We start from the raw sequence: 21328 nt of genomic DNA, 5'->3' as shown, positions 1-21328 counted from the left end.
ATCAGGGAGTGAAAATGAGGGCAGCAGTAGAAGGTTTGTACCAGTAGATATTACACTACATTATACAACCAATATTGGGGTAATGGTACCCAGTCATTCTATTTTGGGAATTTATCCCAAGGAGATAAGGATGTACACAAAATGTTTCTACAAATATGCTTTCAACACAGTTATTTATAAGAGCAAATTGGAAACAGCCTAATATCCAACAACAGGGGATTAAATAAATTATAGCCATGTTAATACTCTATTTTGATAGAGTAACTACAGAATTGTGAGACAAGCATATTAATACTATAAGAAGGATGCAGTATCCAATTAAGTACTGACTTAGATATGAATAGGAGGTGTAGGACCTCAGTAATTCGTATCAGAGGTTATGGTTTACCAAAAGAATAGGAAAGGGGCCACGTGACAGAGGTTCAAGGCTCGAAGAAAAGGTGCAAGTGTGCGACTCGTGACTCACCCCCAGGTCTGATCTGAAGCTCACGGACAGCAACCCACGTAAGAGGTTAAATGCAGGCATGAGCTCCAGCTGACGGGCTTAGAAATACTTTGCTTGTTAAATTTGTATGTTGGCCTCCCTGTGCATTTGCAGTGGTTAAGAAGATAAGATGTATTAAACATGTAAATGTAGTTTAAACATTAAGGAAACTTATCTAAGTTTATATGTGGGTTTCAATGTTTAAAAAGATGTAAGCTGTTAAAGACAGAGGTTAAACATTGACCAAACACAATGTGGTGCTAACATTTACAAATTGCAATTCTGAATGAAAGAGATTTAGGCGTTGTTTAAAGGCTTAAGAAAAACAAGGTCCTGAAACAGAGCTGAAGATCAATGGAAACAAAAGAGCTGATGAGTTTCTTAACAGACATTAAGCTTTCTCAGCCCTTAAAACAGAAAACCCAGTGGTCACCTTAAAGCCGTTAAAAAGTCAAGTTGTAGAATAAAATGGCCACAATATAATAGTCCTCAGCAAATGTTACTATGTGCCAGGTACTGTGCTTTGTGTAATATCTAATTATTCCTCATAACAATGCTAGGAAATATTTTAAAGAAAAGAAATTGAGATAAGTGAGATGCTCAAGGTCAGACAGGTAGAAGTGGCAGAGCTCAGATTTGAACCAGGAATCCAATCTCAGGAGTCCCTGTTCTTATTACCACATCACTACCTCTAGTGCATTACATATTATAGGTCAACAACAGTCAGTGAAAAAGATTAGGACTTCCCTAGTGGCACAGTGGTTAACAATCCATTAATAATCCACCTGCCAACACAGGGGACACGGGTTCGAGCCCTGGTCTGGGAAGATCCCACATGCTGTGGAAACAACTAAGCCCATGTGCCACTACTGAGCCTGTGCTCTAGAGCCCGTGAGCCATAACTACTGAGCCTGCATGCCACAACTACTGAAGCCTGCACGCCTAGAGCCCGCGCTCCGCAACAAGAGAAGCCACCGCAATGAGAAGCCTGCACACCGCAACGAAGAGTAGCCCCCGCCCGTGAGCCACAACTACTGAGCCTGCGCGTCTGGAGCCTGTGCTCCGCAACAAGAGAGTAGTGAGAGGCCCGCGCACCGCGATGAAGAGTGGCCCCCGCTTGCCACAACTAGAGAAAGACCTCGCACAGAAACAAAGACCCAACACAGCAAAAAATAAATAAATTAATAATTTTTAAAAATTGTGTTAAATGTTAAAAAAAAAAAAGAGAAGCCCCCGCTCGCTGCAACTAGAGAAAGCCCACACGGAGCATCGAAGACCCAACACAGCCATAAATAAATAAATAAATTTGTTAAAAAAAAAAAAGATTGAGATAATCAATGACAAGCTTTTTTAAAACAGAGAGATACATAAAATACATAGGAAAGTCTCCAGATAACATTACAGGCGTTTTTAAATCTTCATAATTTTGCAAAAATTAATATAAACTTAGAAAAAATTTAATATATAAATCACCTCTCTTGGGGGGAGAGGGAAGGAGCCTGTTAAGTATTTCCTTGTTACCCATACTTGCCATTTAATTATAATTACTGTAACTAACAAACCACTATATTACATTTATAAGATAGGTATATTGCTATGTTAACAGCATCCACTTTAGCTAAGAAGTTTTATGCCTATAAAAGTTTTTGCAGAGGCCAAGACATCTTAGCTTTTCCTTATTAACATTCTTAGAGCTTAATTTACCTGTAAAAATCCTCCTGCCTAAAATGGACAGGCATTAATATGCTTACAGAAACAAGGGTGCCTTGTGAGTCATGGCATTCTAATTTCAGAAACACCCATAAAATTTGTTAAATATTTTTACTAACAAGTTCTTGAAAACTGAAAAGAAGATCCACTGTTTATTCAAAAATTATTGCGTATATTTGTGAAATACTTTCCCAACAAAAGGAACATGGAAAAGAGGCCTTGTCATACCATTACAGGTCCCACATCTGTACAAGTATGATAGATTTAAATTAGGGAAACGGACAGGTGGGTAAGGTGGCTTGTGACACTATTCTGAGAATGGACTGGGGGAAAAAAAACTTTTTTTTTTTTTAATTTAAAAGATAAGAATTGAAAAAGCAGCTACCCACGACTGTAATTCTGAACTCTGGAAGAGATATGCTCGGGTAGAGAATAGACGTTTTGATTTTCGGTACTAATTTACTATCTCACACTAAGGTAGACTGGACAACTACAGTTCTGCATCCAGTTGTTATAAAAGAAAGACTAAGCCTATCAATAGTGGTTGCTGGTGGGAATGGAAAGTGACGACAAACAGGCTGGAAGTTTCTTTGGGGGAATGATGGAAATGTTCTAAAATTAGATCGTGACAATGGTTGCACAATTCTGTAAATTTACTAAAAATCATTTAATTGTATCCTTAAAGCACATGAATTTTATAGGATGAAAGTTATAACTCAATTAAGTTTTTTTTTTTAAAGCTACAGCCCATGGAGATATATGGTTTCTACAGAATTAGAAACCAGGGACTAACCCATGTTCTGTTACTATATTTCAGGCTCGCTTATCCCTTTAAAGTGCTGTACTTACCAGCTGAGCACTTCTTTAGCAGTGACGTGGAAATAACACACATTTTAAAGTTTTCTACAGACAGGATCAAGAACAAGCCAATAAAATGCAAACTGTTTTACAAAATTTGTGTAAACTGCTCCAAAAATAAACTTGTAACTAAATAATATGAAGTGACAAAAAAACAGAAGGATTTTCTAACAGAATTCATCAAAATTTACTATGAGTTGGATCTCAAGGAAAAAGAGATGATCTGTTTTCTTTCTCACCAAAAAAAAAAAAAAAAAAAATTGATCACTTTAACTGGCAAGGTAGACCATTTAATACTTGTTGAAATGCATACTTATTTACACAGAGCAAATATTAGCTGTGCAAATTTGAAAACAAATTGTGGGACTGGGAGTATTTCACCGGAAGGGATAATCTGCAGCCACAGGGCAGCCTGAGAGGGCAGTACGGCACCCAGCCTGGAGCAACTGTTTCTGACATCACTAAGTTTGATAGAATAAAGTACCTTCACGAAAATCTGACATGCAAAATGTTTCATAGGATGTTTTAATTCTATTTCCTGTTCATCTTTTTATTTGTGGCTGGAGAATTCCGAAGATCAGACCTGATTCCAGGAGAGGAATCTTAAAGAGAGGTGGGGACCCAGGGAAAGACAACTTAACAATCCCTGGTACAATGTGGAACATGTGGTAAGGAGAATGAACGAACAAATGAATAAAGGAATGAGGGGGTAGATGAACAGATTAGATTAGATTAGATAAGTAAACACACAGACAGACAGACAGGACCCTGAAGAGAGAAGAGGGCTGTAAAACAAGGTGAAAGACTAGGGAATATTTAAATAATCCTTTGTATTTCTTTGGGAAATACCCTAAATCAGAGGTTTTGAGAGTTAAGGGGTAGAGTGGGGGAACATCACACATTTTCCCCAAATACTGGATTACGCTTGCCCCAAACCCCTTTCCCCACCTCCATTCCTGATACATCTAGGAGCTTAGAGAACTTCTGGAGGATGGGGGTGGATGGGCTTTCCAGGTGGTTTCTTCCTCCTTTGCCTGGGTGTTTTCAGTGTTGAGAAAAAACAACAAGGCAGGCACATTTTATTTCCCACCCCTTTATGAATTTACAGCCAGTATGATAAACCCATGTCCCCGGAGAATAAGTAAGGTGGGTTGAAGGTTTGTGTTTGTGGTAAAGTGCTTATAACTACTTCAGCAGGTAAGCAAAAGAAGTCCCCAATAATTTAAACAAAGACATTTGTACTTTTAACAACCTGAACTGCGATTCTGTTAATTCCCGAGCAACCCTGCCAGAGAGATGTTTGGTCAGAGAATCATTCTGCGCTAACTGGCACCACCGGCTCCATGTTTAATGGTCAAACAAAAGCTGCTGGCACTGGTTTAGTAGAAACACTCTGGGGGCTTTATCACAAAGGTTAAATCTAACAGCCTAACTGAACAACAGCGGTAATTATGTTTCTCCATTCCTAGCTTTCCTTATATACCCCAAAGGTTTATATACCTAGAAACTGATTCCCGTAGGTTTTAATACTTATTACTCTGTAAAAGGAGTCTGCACAGATTACCTACTGAAGTGAGAGGTTTCTGAAAACCATTAAAAAACTACTCCATTTAATATTGTTAAATGACAGTGGAGCTTACATGTTCTCCCAACAACAGTGGCTGGTTTGAGAAAGAGAAATGCGGAAGCTAGGTCTAAGAGTTTAACACTATACTCCCAAACCACACAACGTTTTCTAAACTATATTAGAGATCTCATGCTAAATAAATAAATAGACCACAAAGTCAACAGTATATTTCTTTGTCAACAACAAATTTTCTAGATTTGTTGGGAGCATAGTGTCTTAAATATTATAGGAAAACCATGAGAAGAAAAAAAAGTTCCTTAAAAATAATTTAATAATTCTTATTCATAATTCAGATTATTATAAAATACACCTGTTGATTTCTCCCTCTGCCACGTGGTGACCAAACTTTGTGTATATTTTATACAATTTCAAAAGTTTGCATAAAATACTGTTAACAGGCTATTTAAATGAGTATTCAAAAAAATGACATCTTGAAACTTTGCTTGCTGTTCGTTCGCTAGGACATTAGAAGACAATATTAACACTTTGTTTTGAGATTTGAGCGCAATCACCTTTAAGCAAGAATCCATAGAAAGGAGTTAAATAATCCTGCTCTAGTGTGGAGGCAAAGGCCAGACTTCAGCAGAAACATTTAACCCGGAGCTTGCGGTTAGTACACTTAATACATTTCGTAGTTGTAAACAGAGGCAGATGCCTAAGAACAGGAAGCTTACTCAATCCCCAGTGCTGCTTCAGAAACTGCACCCAGGTGCACTTTAACACAATTTCCTTGCAGAGGTCTAAAGTCTAGAATTCGGACAGTGCAATATGTATTTAAAATACAATGGGTTACTTGTTATTATATTTCTGCTTAGTGCTCTGTACCAACGAAACAAGTGCAAAAAAATCGCTTAATATAGCCTAAGACGTTAAGGGGAACACTTCCTGTTAGCAAGAATTAAATGCTGAAAAATTAAGGAAAAGGAAGCTTCTAGAATCTGCACCTTCAACAGGTTAGTCCCATCTGCTTGTTGCAATTTAGGTGTGGTGTTCTACAGGCTTTGGTAGAGGGCAAAGGCAAGTGGGGAGCAGGAAGGCTAGACAACTCTTTGGGTTTTAAAGTCCTGTGCTGCAGCCCATCTGGCATTCTCAAGGCAGAGCACGGTTTCATATAAGGAAAGGACAAAGTAGGAAAAGAAAGCAAGCATGGAAGACCCAGAAAGGTCTGTATAAAGCCCTCATTTCTCATTCTCTTATGCCAACCACAAAAAGGTTTTTTTGCAATGACTGGCCGAATAACCCATTGCTTTCAAATGGTATGAGGCTATAAAAAGCCATACCTTCTCCAAAGCCATTAAGGTCACTATATTTGGCCTCCAGAACTTAAATTCCTATGTTGTATTTAAATAAATTATTTCTTTCTCAAAAAGCACTTATTTGACCAACGCTTCCAACCTAGGCATTGGTTGCTGCATATAACTCCAGCATAAAGAATGGCACACATGGGGAAGAGGCAGCAAAAGAGTAACTAAAAAGATTAAAATCCTGAGTCTAGGGCTTCCCTGGTGACGCAGTGGTTGAGAGTCCGCCTGCCGATGCAGGGGACGCGGGTTCGTGCCCCGGTCCGGGAAGATCCCACATGCCGCGGAGCGTCTGGGCCCGTGAGCCATGGCCGCTGAGCTTGCGCATCCGGAGCCTACGCTCCGCAACGGCAGCGGGAGGCCCGCGTGCCGCAAAAAAAAAAAAAAATCCTGAGTCTAACAATGCCATTTTAACAATTTTAAGGAATACAAGTGACTGTTATATTGGGACTTGAAATAGATCTATAAAATATTTATCTATCAAATTTTAACTTATCTTAATAAATTAAGGAAAAGAAGAAACTCACAAAGTGTCCCTTTCTATAATTTTCACCAGAGAGTTTGCATATTTAAAAAATTTCATTTGAAGGAAATAAAGAAATCTGGTTTATACACCATAGTATTTAAATATTGTTTTGCAAAATGTTAGTGAATATCTGAATATTCAGAATAACTCTCAACAGACATGGTCTGCTAGGGAAAATGAGGCTGTTCAGAACTAAATCTCAATGTCTTTAGCAAGAGCAAGTGATCCAGGAACCTTCAGCTGTGTCAAAGTGTTTTGAGGCATTTCTCTCTCAAAGCAGGGAGAACAGCTCACTCGAGAGTTTTATTTCCTTTTGTGACCAACTGTGCTGGTTCATAAAGTTGCAAAGTTTAATAAACAAATGTGTCTTTTGTTGCCTACTCTACGAAATGTCCCCTGTATGAAGCTTGAGCACTCCACCACAAAGCGTAGGTGGCTGTTGGTATAATAAAGACCACAGAGTGAGTTTTTGCACACCGCTGGTTTCGTAGTGACCCTTAGCCAACTGCCCGTTTCTCTTAAGCAAAAATCTAGAACAGGATACACAGTTCTTATTTTGTATTTCTTTTAGGAATACCATAATATGAGGAATCTAGCTCCAATACACCCAAGCTGTCCCTCCAGGAGATAATTAGAAAAAGAGGGAAGAGAGTTTGGAAATAAAAGGGATAACAGTACAAGAGTCAGAGTTTTTACAAGGAATCCTTCAAAGAGAAGGACAATATGGAAAAGTATAGACATCAGAGCTACACTTAAATGGCTCCTAGTAAGACATGTTCCATAAAAGGGCACTTGCAGCTTGGGGAGTCCAGAGGGGCACTGTAGGTGAGCATTAATCCTTGTCATCAAAACCAGGAGAGCCCAGAGGATTTGGCTAGAAAACCAAAAAACTGGTAGGGATTGGGGGCTGGCACTGTTACACAGCAACATAGGTTTGAAAGTCTGGGGACCACCTTTACTGAAACATTTCTACCCAAGCAATAGTACATACAACCACAGTAAAATTAATTCAGCATATGAAAAAGTCAGATATTCTATTTAGCAGAAATGGTTAGGTATTATATGTAAATAAATAAATATATAATTATAACATATAGATAGGTTCTATACAAATAACATGTAAAATCCTTTAAGTATGATGATTTATTTAATCAAGGCTTTCACATGGGCCTTGGCTCTCATCTTTATTTGCATATTAAGTCAGCTTTTCATTCTCACAATCTTTGCAGTAAAGGCAGATGATTTCATGCACCCAAGCCCTGAAGTCCACCCTCAAAAGCCACTGGGAGGGCTTCCCTGGTGGCGCAGTGGTTGAGAGTCCGCCTGCCGATGCAGGGGACACGGGTTCGTGCCCCGGTCCGGGAAGATCCCACATGCCGCGGAGCGGCTGGGCCCATGAGCCATGGCCGCTGAGCCTGCGCGTCCGGGGCCTGTGCTCCACAACGGGAGAGACCGCAACAGTGAGAGGCCTGCGTACCGCAAAAAAGAAAGCCACTTGGAGAACATGGAAAGAGACAAGAGGAGCAGAGAATGATTTCTGCTGGTTTATCCATGCAGTGAGTGAAGATTGGTCAGGAGAGGAAAGAGAAGTAAAGGATAAAACTGCCAGAGTTCATTGCCTTACTTCCTACACCTCCTCTGACAAATCCTAAGAAAAGAATTTCTGCGACTAAATGTCTCCCAATTTCTAAAAACAAAAACTTCCTACAGAACGTCTCGTTGACAGATTAAATACGCAAGCTTCTACCCGACTGTAACCCGTGGATGAGAACACTGGGAAGTTACCCTGAAACAAAGCCCATTAAAATCTAGTTTAAGCTGTAATCAGAAAGAAGCATACAAAATACGAGTTACTGATAGGATCATAAATGGGTACAATTTTTTTGAAAATCTCTTTTTAAACACATGATGAGTTTTAAAAAATGCTTCTACTTCTTGACATATTATAATAACTATTACTGACAATTTATTTTGGAACAAGTTTTAAAGACAGAAAAAACATTATCCAAAAATACATTCAGTGAAACATTAAAACAGTCTAAATGTCTAGAGTAGACATTTTGAAGGATCCATGAAATTCATTAAACTTACTATTTAAAAAACAGTACCATATTCTTATTTTCTTAAAATGTAAATGTATGACATTTTTAAAAAACAAGTTAATAATAAATACACCAAAATAAAGGTAAGGTGTTAATGCTGGTCGTGAGATTTACCAATTATTTTTGTTTTATTTACCAATTTACCAGATTTACCAATTATTTTTGTTTTATTTGGTACTTTCCTATTTTCTCCAAATTTTCTATGATAAAAGTATTCACCCATATATCTAGATACAACTGTATTTTCAAATAATTTATTAAAATTATGTTTAAGATTTTAATGATGAGGAAATTACAGTATGATTTCAGCAATGTACAGACGTATGTTACATATATATTTTTAAAAGTCTGAAGAAAATATACCGAATATTAATACTGCTTGATGAATTTATGGGTGATTTTAATTTTTTTCTTTATTCTGGATTGTATTTTCTAATTTTCCACATTAATCATTCTTATAATCAGGAAAATGCTAACGGCTATTTTAACTATAGAAGTATTGACAGAGTTAATTTTGGTTTATACAATTTCAAATATGTAAAAAATGCACATACAGAACAGTCAGTGCACAAGTGCACTGAAATATTAAGAATGGTTGTCCAAGTGGCAGGAGTATGAGATTTTTTTCCTTCCTACATTTGTGTAGAGGCCACATTTAAAAACATTTTCATTACCAATGTGGCATTTTATAGCTAAAAGCATTGGAAACCACATATGGTTGTTGCTGTTGCTTTCACAGAAATATGTATTTACTGAAATCTATTTATTTCATGTCTTCACTCAGCCTCAATTAACTGCAATAAAAAGTATATGCTTAAGAATGTTGCGTTTTGGGGCTTCCCTGGTGGCGCAGTGGTTAAGAATCCGCCTGCCAATGCAGGGGACATGGGTTTGAGCCCTGGTCCGGGTTGGGAAGATCCCACATGCCACGGAGCGACTATGTCTGTGAGCCACAACTACTGAGCCTGCACTCTAGAGCCCACGAGCCACAACTACGGAGACCGCGTGCCACAACTACTGAAGCCAGAGCACCTAGAGCCTGTGCTCCACAACAAAAGAAGCCACCCCAATGAGAAGCCCGTGCACCGCAACAAAGAGTAGCCCCCACTAGTTGCCAACTAGAGAAAGCCTGCATACAGCAACAAAGACCCAAGACAGCCAAAATAAATAAATAAATTTATTAAAAAATATATATATAGTGCTATGAAGAAAAATAAATCAGGAGGGTTATTCAAAGTTAGATCACCAGGCTTATGAGGCAACACTCAATTTAAAATTTTTAAATGAATACTCGTTATCAGAAAAAAAAAATCAGTACACCATCAAGTCAAAAGATCATCAAGAACATCTATGTTCCAACCTGCTGAAACCCAACTACAATAAATAGCTTCTAGAAACCTGCACAAATATAACTTTTTAAAAAATATTTATTTGGCTGCTCCCGGTCTTAGTTGCAGCATGCTGAACCTTTTAGTTGCAGCATGCGAACTCTTAGTTGTGACATGTGGGATCTAGTTCCCTGACCAGGGATCGAACCCAGGCCCCCTGCATTGGGAGCATGAAGTCTAGCCACTGGACCACCAGGGAAGTCCCACAAATGCAACTTTTTAAAACTAAAAAGGAATTCCACCGAAAATGCTCCCATACTCAGCTGTGGATTTTTGCTTTTGAGTCCTTTCCATTTCTAATAGATTGAAATAATGTATGCATGTTTACAGTATTCTAATTCCATTCTGTTTTTTATTTTTTGCGGTACGCGGGCCCCTCACCGCTGTGGGCTCTCCCGTTGCGGAGCACAGGCTCCGGACGCACAGGCTCAGCGGCCATGGCTCACGGGCCCAGCCGCTCCGCGGCATGTGGGATCTTCCCGGACCGGGGCACGAACCCGTGTCCCCTGCATCGGCAGGCGGACTCTCAACCACTGAGCCACCAGGGAAGCCCTCTATTCTGTTTTTTTAGAAGTCATAATGGACTTTTAAAAAAATTGATCACCCCAGGGCATCTTCTAAGAAATGTTTAACCCACATGAGGATTTAAGAAAAGGTTAAAGATGCAATATTATTATATAAACACAGGAAGAATAAAAAGAAAGATATTATGTGGGGACAGAAGAGCTGAAGCTATCAAATATCTAATAAGGATTCAGAACTCAATTTGACTTTCGATGCAGAAATTTTATTTTATCTTAAATAGGTAGGATAGAAACTACAGATATAGAAAACTTAAAAAGCTGTTTAATGAAACAGAGCGACCAAACTCAAGATAAGCAATACTCAAAGGTTAAATACATAGCAAATGTTGTGACACTGCTGAAAGCCTGGAAGGTGAGGCAAATGAATGGCGGGCCAACCAGGAGAACTATTTCTGGCCTTCCATTCTGTGTGGAATTCGGCTCTAAGTGCTCAGGAAGGTAAGCTGAAGAGAAGGCTGGCTCCTATCCTCAAGAGGTTTTTGATTAAGTAACTCCCACCCTCCCCCTTCCACCCAGAAGTCACTTAAAAAGACCAATGAGCAATAAAAACAACTTTTACAAATTAGAGAAGAGCCTGAAACAGCATTTGAAGTTTAGTAAAACCAGGTACCTGCTAGAAGTAAAAGTAAAAAGAAAATTCAAATAATGAACATAAAAGGGGAGGGTGGGGAGGGAAACATATATATATGTCTTAGAAACTTTAAAAGTCTAGGGTATATAGATGAAAACTGAAAACCATAATTTTAAAAACTAGAATCGCTTTTTTTTTTTTTTAAACAGCTTTTTAAAATGCCAAGTTCCACTAATCAGTAATGACTAGAAAATCATTCTATTAGGTTCAGCACTGGTCTATCCTTGGGAGTAAACTATGGTCAGGCTGTTTTCTACAGAGTGAAGCAGGTTTAGAAAAACACAGGATGATTAAAAGCACTGTCTCTAAACCTCAACCTCATGCCAAGAGGTAGTCGGGAAACGCTATAAACTGAATGCTCAATTAGTATCAGGAAGCTAAAAGGTGTAATTCCATATTTAATCTTATTTCCATTAAATGTAATTTTCATTGATGACTCTCTATAAATAAAAGTATTTGGCTATAAATACTCACTTGAAATTGTTTTTGAAAAAAAATGTTATCAAAAACCTATATTTAAAATAAATTGAAACAAAGTAACAGCCTAGAAGTTTTTCACTTTCTGGTTTTTTGTTTTCGTTTTTTTCTTCTGTAGCTTAATCCGCAGCAATAAAGTTATTAGAAGATTGCGAGCCCGTTTCCAAGGCTTGTACTGAACAAGACGAAAAATGACATTCTGGTTAATATGTTTATATACTTTAGAGGTACTTCTTCAGAACGTCAAAAAGGATGATGGATTGATGGGGGGTATCTTTAAAGGAAATGAAGGAATTCCATTGGGGGGGGAGTTATTTGTAGGGTAAATAAAACCTTAGTTATCATCTGGGCTTCAAACTCCCTCCTCTGCTGCCCTGCCAATCACCCCAGGTCCTGTGCATTTTAATCTTCCAACTATCCACCTAACTCTGCTCTCTCTAGCTTAGTTCAGCTCACAAACACCCTTCCTTACAGAGGGCGTGAATTAGTCCAAACATATCAATAGCTACAACAAATTTTTAATGGATTAAATCCATCCACCAAAAAGATACATTAAAAATTTTTTTTAATAAAAAGAAAGCTGATGTAGTACTAGGAGTATGGGGTACTACTAGTATTTTGGACTACTGAATACAAAGTGAAAGTATTAAGAAGAAGTGGATAATAGAGAACAGGTCACTAAGAAGACCTGAAGTTATGAATCTTGCACAAGGAGAAACTGAAGCGCCACAGTCACTGTGGGAAAAGGACTGAGCAAGTACTTAATGCAGCACTCCCTCCCTCTCTGGTTTTGTTCCCAGTCCATTTCCTGCTTTACTGGCTTCCTTAAAGCCCTTAGATGGCTCCCTATGGCCAAAAGTCCATTGCTTATTTTGACTTAAAAAACAACAAAAAACAAACAAAAACAAAACACCTTATAATAGAAAATTTCAAATGTTGTATTGAAAGTAGAGAGAATAGTACAGCAAACCTCATCAGCTACAATGATCATCATGGGAAATCTATTTCATCTATCCCCTATCCTGGGTTTTTTGGGAAACAATCCCAAACATCATTTCACTTGTAAATATTTCAGTATGCCTCTTCAAGGCTCTCTTTAAAAAAACAAAAACAAAAGCAAAAACAACAGAACACTAATGCCGTTATAGGTAAACAAAATAAACTTTCTTTCCTTAATGACAAATATCTGGTCAGATCACCTTTCCCCAATTACCTTTTTTCCCCAGACTGCTTCTCAGATGCTGGTGTGTCCTTCTGACGGGTGACACTGCTTACAAGGACCTTCATAATCTGGCCTCTGCCCTCCTTTTCAGGCTCAGTTTGTGAGTCGTTTTTTTTCTTTTTTTCCTTTCCCTAAATCCTGTGTTTCCAGACATAACTGCTTAAGTTCTGTTCCCTTCACATGCAATATCTCCTCTTACCAGGCCTTTCCTATAATTTTTCAGCAGCCCGAACCTCCTCTCTCCCCTACCCTCCTGCTTGCTCACCTGCCTCTCATGCTTCAGGTTCCAGCTTAGATGTCACTTCCTCCAAACAACCTTTCTTGCTACAACTCCTGGACTCAGAAATGAATTGTCAAACACAGCACTCACTGCCCAGAGAGGTTACAAAACCTAGTGTCTCCGTTGAAAGACAAATGCCAATTTATAACTTCCTGCTTGTTAGATAGAAACCAACCTTCCCCTCTGGGGTGCTTTGTGTCTGACATTTTCACGGTACGGTCACCATTTGTTACCTTGCCTTCTGACTATATATTCATGCACAATTATTATACAAACCTCTTATAAATGGTGTTCTAGAGAGGCAAATCAGACATCAGTGCAAAGATTTCAGTAATAAGAAAATCCACAGAATTACTTAAACATTATATTTAATAATCAGGAAGCTTTCAAATGTGAATTTGATATTTGGCAAATATCTGGGTGTGGTAGCGACAGGGACAAAAGAGCTAGCGGCAAAAGAAGACGCTAACTCTAAAAAAAGCTCAGAATCCTATTGTTACTGGAGCAGATAATTGCTTCATTTTATTCTAAAAGTGGCACCAACTCTAAAAACAAAAATGCACTCATCAAGGACATTAGTGTACTTCAACAGATAACTGGCTAAATAAACAGGCTTTCTCTGCATAGATTTTCACCAAAGTGCAATCAGAAACCTATATTTGAAGATCAACTGTCAGAAAGTTTTCTTGGAAATGCTGGTTGACCGCTTTGGTAGCTTTCCTTATCTACAAAAATAAGGCCATGCCTAATAACTAGGTAGACGAGAAGATTTCTCTGGGGCTTTAACAAATCTAATTCACACTGTGAAGTCAATTGATGATTGTATTTTTGGTGATTCCACCAAAGACGGTTAAAGAAAGCAAACAAAAATCTCATTTCTCACAGAAAGAAAAGAAGTAGAGTAAGGTACCTTACTGATAAAGAGTGTACGAACCATCAGAGGGTCTAGGTATTTCCTCTTAGTGCTCAGAACACCACGAGATTGGTCCTGTGGGTGAGAAATCGATTCTCTCAAAGGTTTAAAATGTTTTGGCATTTTAATTAGCTTGAGGCAGGTCATTTATGGGTAACAGGTCCACATGAGTTTATTAAAACAATGAACAACAAAAGTTCACTCAATAACCATGGCGCCTAAAATATGCCCTTGCTAATACCAGAAAAAAAATAAATACAGGTCAACCATGTACGGTAACATCTTAGAATCCTAAGATCTGGGTTCTAACCCTGACTCTACTACTTGATGAGAATTAAAGCAATCCCCTTGGTCCTCAGTTTCTTCTACCTTACCTGTCTCACATTCTCAAATAGGGGACTCTGTTAAATGATTGGCCATTGGCACATTACAATTTTAAAATTGTTAGCTTATGTCTTTATTTCTCAATGTCAGAAGTCATCCTGTCAGAAGAGACCACATGAAAAGGGAAATAAATTCATGGAAGAATCACCCATTAGGTTCCATCCACTATTTGGGCATCTGTATGGAGTAAGAAGACTTTTGTGGGGGGCCTGATGCAGAACCCATTTCCTACCATGAGTGAAGCCAATTAAATAAAATTTTAACAAAGAGCTTCTGACCTCAGGTTAATTAAATAGAGAAGAAATAAGACATTAAAACTGAAGAAAATAATTTCAGGTTAATTAAATAGAGAAGAAATAAGACATTAAAACTGAAGAAAATCATTTCATAAGGTTGAAGTGAAAGGTCCTATCCCATAGAATAAGAGGTGGTTAATTAGATGCAAGGTAGATAGAAAGTTATTGAGTCAGCTCAGGACCAACACCAAAGGGTATAAAAGAATCAAGTATTATTCTTTATTACACCAACTGACCACTATGTGGATGCAGATTCAAAATTAGGAAATAATACAAATTAGTATAAACTATATTGTAAAAGGCTTTTTATGAAATATTAAAAATTAAGAAATAAAAATGTTCCAAGTAACTGGAAATTGTATATCTTGATTTGAAGAGTTAAACTACCTATTCTACTAGCATTAATGATTAAAGGCAGACAATTTACAGAGTCAAATAAGACTAGATTTCTCTGGTAATCAGGATTAGCAATCCTAGATTGATTTTTTTTTCTGGGTAGCAGACTATTCCACTTTTAATATCACACATCTCTCTCTCACACACACACACGCAGAGGAACAAATAACTTTAGAAAAGCAGCCGATCATGTGTTAGAACTTCATTAATTAAAATAACAAATTCCTACTGCAAACATTTTTGCAACAAATAAAGTTAAGTGAACTCCATCAAAGTTCATCTGAATCATTTGAGGCATTATTTATGGCTTCTTGTGTTTCTGAAAATAAGTTATGTTGGTTCAGTCAGCTTTTGTAAATAATGGTTAATACAGTTTTCCATCAAATAACATAAAGATTCCTGATGAAAGACTGAGAATCTAAATTAATGGGAGGTACAAACTATTACCTATAAAATAAGCTACAAGGATATACTGTACTACAGAGGGACTATAGCCAACGTTTTATAATAACTATAAATGTTGTATAACCTTTAAAAATTGTGAATCACTATTTGCACACTTGTAACTTACATAATATTACCAATTATCTTCAATAATTAATTACTGAATAATTAATTAATTAATGGGAAAACTCTAGGTTCTTTATAAAACAAGTCAAACTTAAAAGCATTCCCTGGGAATTCCCTGGCGGTCCAGTGGTTAGGACTCCATGCTTCCAATGCAAGGGGCACGGATTCAATCCCTGGTTGGGGAACTAAGATCCCACATGCTGTGCGGAGTGGCCAAAAAAAAAAAAAGTATTTCCCCAAAATCAATGTTCTACACTCAGAAAGTTATTCAAGGTATAAGACTCGATATAAAACAATGCTACCTTCAATGCTAAATTCAGTGAGTGAAGCGCTATACATTGCGGCTTTAGGGAAAGTGAGAAATTTTAGAGTTAAATGGATTTGTCTCTTACCTTTTATAGAAAGTTAAAAGTTAACCTTAAGTCATTGGGCTGCTAATTCGGTAATAAAGGAATCTGTACGGTTATTGAACAAAATGGTGTCAGGTACTAGTGCTACACCATGGACGACTATGCTGAGCTCTTGAGACAACCCTGAGAGGCACTTCTCTAATCCCCTTCTTTCACTTGACTTTACAGTGGATCCCTCCCTGGGATGCATCCCCACCTGATAGAACCAGACTCTACAAATTCAGGAGGAAAAACAGTTCCTAATCTCACAACTCTCTCAGGTCACCGCAGCACTGCCGTGCCACTAAGCCCAGCCCAACGTGCAGCAACGTATTCTCAATCCAATCTGCTAACGTTCTGCTTTCCCTTCAAAAAATAAATTCAAGGGAAGTGAGAACTCTTAAAAGATCAGACTGGGATTCAATGCCATGCCTTTCTCCCCTTACCTATGCTCCTCCCATTTCTTTAGTCTAGCCTACGGTTTGTAGTTTGCAGCCTACACAGGGTATCTCCTCTGCTGGGTTAGAAGGTGCAAGGACAGTCCGCGTCTGATTTGTGTCAATGTGGCCACCAGCCAAGGGCCTGGCATTCAGAGGCACTAGAATGGCTGTGAATGAACGTGTCAGTTCACACACTGAAAGACTCCAGCTCTATCTCACCCTTTTCCAAAATACCACCAGCACCTTTCTTTTTCTAAAGGAGTCAATAATGGATCTGCATAATTATAATTTCCATACGGGATACAAGACCCCCAAATTTCACCCAACTTAAGAGTGCTTTACTTTGGGTGACTGCATTTTTAATTATAATACATCTTACATAAAGAGGGGGATAAAACATCAAGTATAAAAAATAGTAAAGCAAAAACCCATACATGGTTTCAGAATATTACTGATACCCTGGAAGCCCCCAAGCAATCTCCATGATTATATCCTCCTCCCCCTGCATAATCCTGACGTACTTTATCAATATACAAATAATTTTCAAAGTATGTAATGCTGAAAACCCTTGGAGACGTTTCTTAAAAGATGCTATAATTTCTATAATTGCAGTTCTCAAAATGATAAAAAGAATAGATAAATCCCTGAAAAGTTCTCACCTATTTTTGGGTTTTCCTTCATTCCTACACAATTCTGCCCCCAACCCTTACTTAGGGAGATGCCTGGAGGATGGAGGACGTGATTGATTACACTTCCCCAGAGCTTATGATACCAGGCATTGGAGCTTCCCCAACATCAACATGTTAATACGTACAACCACCTTACAGAGTAGGTACCATTACCACCTCCATGTGAGGCATGAGGAAGTGAAACCCAGAAATCCAGCAAGTGGTCAAAGGTGGGATTTGAACCCAGGTAATCTTAGCCACTCTGCTAGGTTTTCTGAAATCTTGGTCTACTTTAACAATCTGGAATGTGCTTTTTATTCCCCCCTCCCACCCCAAGAGCAATGGATTTCCTTCCCCATGAGTCCTTCCGGGGAGAGATTTCACCTTTTTCTCCTCCATGTTTCCTTCCCACAGTTACCATGCAGATAACAGTCTGTGTTTGCCCTGAGAGATGACTTCCTTCCAGATATTAGCTGGCCCTACAATTTAACACACAGCTACTAGCTCTGGGTCATCTGATGCCTTCGGTGCCTGTGTGAATGTTTATCTAGCTCCCCAGTGACTTACAAGAAGGGCATTTCCTGGAAATCTGGCAGATGGACATTTCACTGTGGTGACATGTTTAGAGTGTCTGAATCACTCCTGTTGCCTAGTAACCTGTTTGTGTTTGGCAGGAGGAAAGTGACTCAGGCACAGGTACAGTCAGATGCAGGACAGATATTTATTCGGTGCGAACTCCTCCCAGCACTAGACAGTGGGTTTCATGCTTAACCTTGACACTGTTCTTTTCCATGTCACTGGGAGCAGAGCCTCCTTCAATTCTTTTCAAGTCAGGGAATTCAAAGGCCACTATGCTGTGCACAGAATCTACAGATCTCTTGTAGCTGAAATACAGGCTACATTATTTTTTCTATTGAGCTCTGAAGAAGAGCTTTAACACAAAAAGCAATTACAGGATTCTTACATATAAAAGTGAATTGGAATTATAGGCTGTCATGGAAGTTACTTGCCATCCCTATAAGAATTAATTCTCTCATGAATTCATAGTTTATATATTCCTGAACAGCCCTGAGTCACTAATTCTGACCTCATAGTCAAAGAAGGAATTTTTTTCAGTCAACCAGAGGGTTGACTCATTTGGTGGGCCATGTTTCAGGCCAGAAAAAGTATTACACCTTTACATATACCTGTCTTTTTACCTGAAAGAATTGATACCGTAATACAAGTAGCTTCAGAATTGAAGGGGTTCACCCTCAAACACCACTGTGAATATAAATAAATGTCAGGGCTTCCCTAGTGGTGCAGTGGTTAAAAATCCGCCTGTCAATGCAGGGGACACAGGTTCGAGCCCTGGTCTGGGAAGATCCCACATGCCGTGGAGCGACTAAGCCCGTGTGCCACAACTACTGAGCCTACGCTCTAGAGCCCGCGAGCTACAACTACTGAAGCCTGTGCGCCTAGAGCCCGTGCTCCGCAACAAGAGAAGCCACCGCAATGAGAAGCCCGTGCACTGCAATGAAGAGTAGCCCCCGCTCACCGCAACTAGAGAAAGCCCGCACGCAGCAACAAAGACCCAACGCAGCCAAAAATAAGTAAATAAATAAATGTCACTGGCAGCCTAAGGTCACCTTTTTGAGTTTTGTCTTTAAACATAAAGTAGCTCGCATGCCTAGGTCACTCTGGAAGCCAAAAATCTAGAATAAAACAATCTAGGTTTGCATTGTATGTAATTTCTTCCACCAGTTATTACTAGTTCCCTAAGATTTTATGGATTTACCACTCTTACTAATCATTTCTATGCATTAAATATTCAAAGGGGGAAAGTGGTTTTAAAAAAGCCACACACATGTACACATACGAGATACTATGTTGCTTTTTTGTCTGGTCCTTTTCAGCCATGTGAGCTATGGACACAGAAAGTAAGATCGTAAGGAGGTGCCTAAATGTTACCTCTAAGCTTAGTGGGAAAGTCCTGAATCCTAAATTTATTTAATGCTAATGGACTGAAGGGGACAAATATAATTTAGAAAGTTTTCTTCTTCCCTTCATCAAATAATAGTCATCCTAAACAGGGGTTTCAGTACGCCTGATATCTTTAAGTACTATTAAAAGTATAATGAATAATAGATGTTTTATTTTGTTCTTGACAAAGGGGTGTATAAGTTTACTTAGCAAAGATTTTCATCTTAAATATATGTTAAAACTTCATCTTCTCCAAAACATTTTCTTTTTGAAAGGTATTTTTAGGGAAAAATTTGTTTCCATGTCTAAAAATTTCTTGAAGTCCACCAGACAAATTCCATAGCAGATTTAAGAAATGGGTACTCTCATTAGCTACAACTGGATAACCGCAGGTTACAATTACTGCTGGCAAGCAACATGGGGGGTGAATCGCTCTCCAAAGTGTCGTTAAGTCCTTAACCATGTGTAAGCAGATTCTCCCAGTGTGGGGTTCAGAGCTCACGAGTGGACCTGCTGCAGCCCTATGAGATGTTTAGGCTCATGCATATAACTGGGGATACAGAGCTTCGTTCTTCAGATTCCCAAAATGCAGTTTAGACTTGGGAAACGAAACTACCAGCAGAAAGCTTAGTATTTAAGCTCATGAAGTTGCTGCTGACTACCTGCTTAATGCGAGTTTCAGTAACAAAAGAATGTTCGCTCCCATGCTATAACTGAAGAATTCGGATAATTAATGGGAGTAGAGCTTCATCTATGACACCACCACAGTTTATTGCATTTGTGTACTCCGAAAGCTAAATTGCTAATTTTTTGCTGTTGTTGTTGGCTGTGTTGGGTCTTTGTTGCTGCGCCTGGGCTTTCTCTAGTTGCGGCGAGCGGGGGCTATTCTTCGCTGCAGTGCGCAGGCTTCTCATTGAGGTGGCTCCTCTTGTTGTGGAGCACGGGCTCCAGGCACGCGGGCTTCAATGGTTGTGGCGCGCGGACTCAGAAGTTTGGCTCACGGGCTCTAGAGCGCAGGCTCAATAGTTGTAGTGCATGGTGGGCTTAGTTGCTCCGCGGCATGTGGGATCTTCCTCGACCAGGGCTCGAGCCCGTGTCCCCTGCATTGGCAGGCGGATTCTTAACCACTGCACCACCAGGGAAGTCCGTAAATTGCTAATTCTGCCTCATCTTTCAAAACCTTATTTAATCTTCATTTAGGTATTTGAATGTCTGCTATCTGAGTGCCTGTTATGACCAAGTAAACCAGACAAACCTACTCCCTGCCCTCACACAGCCTGTGTCTAGTTGGGGAAACAAATAACTACAACACGAGGAGATAAATGTTTGGATAGTAAAATTAAGATGCTACAGGGACACACGTGCCCCTCAGTTCAGGAAAGTCAGGGAAGGCTTCCTGGAAGAAGGACTTTTCAATTCAGAGCTGAAGGATGATGAAAAGTCAGGCAAGGTGCGGGTGGGGTTATTTAAGGCAGAAGGAATAGCACGTGCAAAGGCCTTAAGGAGCAAAGCAGAATGTGGTTTGTGTGTATGGCAACAAAAGGAAGGTCAGCTTGGCTGAAATGCGGAAAGGCTGGCTTATGAAGAGGTTGGTAAGGCCTTGTTATGATACTTGGATTTTGCCTCCAGGATAATGGGATCAAGGAGCGTTTTGTGTTTTGGAAGGATCCCACATATGATTTCCGACACTTAGAAACTGAGAAGATGAACATTTCTTACTCTCAGCAGAAAATTACCAGATCATTCCTATACCCAAGGATAAATGTATAAGGGTCTTCGCAGAACCAATTTTCTGTAGCACCAGTGAGATGCTACCATGGGACCCAGGAAAGCAGAGTGGCTCAGAGCTCAGCCTATAGAGAAAGATGACCTAAATTCAAATTCTAGTCCTACCATGTTCTGGCCAGCCAATCACTTAACTTCGGGCAAATTGCTTAAACCCTTTCTGTCTCAAACTGGAGTTAATAATAGCCACCTCACAAAGTTAAATGAGGTTCTATATGTAAAACACTAACAACAATGGCTGTCACAATGTCATTCAATCTTGGTTATTATCAACAAAAATACACCCGTCAACCGTAAGCATGAAGAACCACTGCTCTGGACTACATGTACTATTT

General features: G+C 39.1%; 1 protein-coding gene across 10 annotated transcripts in view; it reads right to left on the bottom strand.

Annotated features, from left to right (window-relative positions):
• SGMS2 (sphingomyelin synthase 2) overlaps positions 1–21328 on the bottom strand; it is a 117330-nt gene that overhangs the window by 52463 nt on the left and 43539 nt on the right. For 2 of the 10 annotated variants that reach the window (XM_024741922.1, XM_024741924.1), the window contains exon 1: positions 12902–13158. The exons of 7 other annotated variants lie outside the window; for them this stretch is intronic. The gene's annotated coding sequence lies outside the window, so the exon portion shown is untranslated. One more of the 10 variants, XM_024741928.1, reaches the window with a different exon arrangement.

The sequence above is a fragment of the Neophocaena asiaeorientalis genome, unplaced genomic scaffold, assembly GCF_003031525.2.
Source record: "Neophocaena asiaeorientalis asiaeorientalis breed wild unplaced genomic scaffold, Neophocaena_asiaeorientalis_V1.1 scaffold534, whole genome shotgun sequence".
Lineage (NCBI taxonomy): Eukaryota > Metazoa > Chordata > Mammalia > Artiodactyla > Phocoenidae > Neophocaena > Neophocaena asiaeorientalis.
The sequence above is the reverse complement of the archived record's forward strand: the minus strand, read 5'-3'. Positions and strand labels throughout refer to the sequence as shown.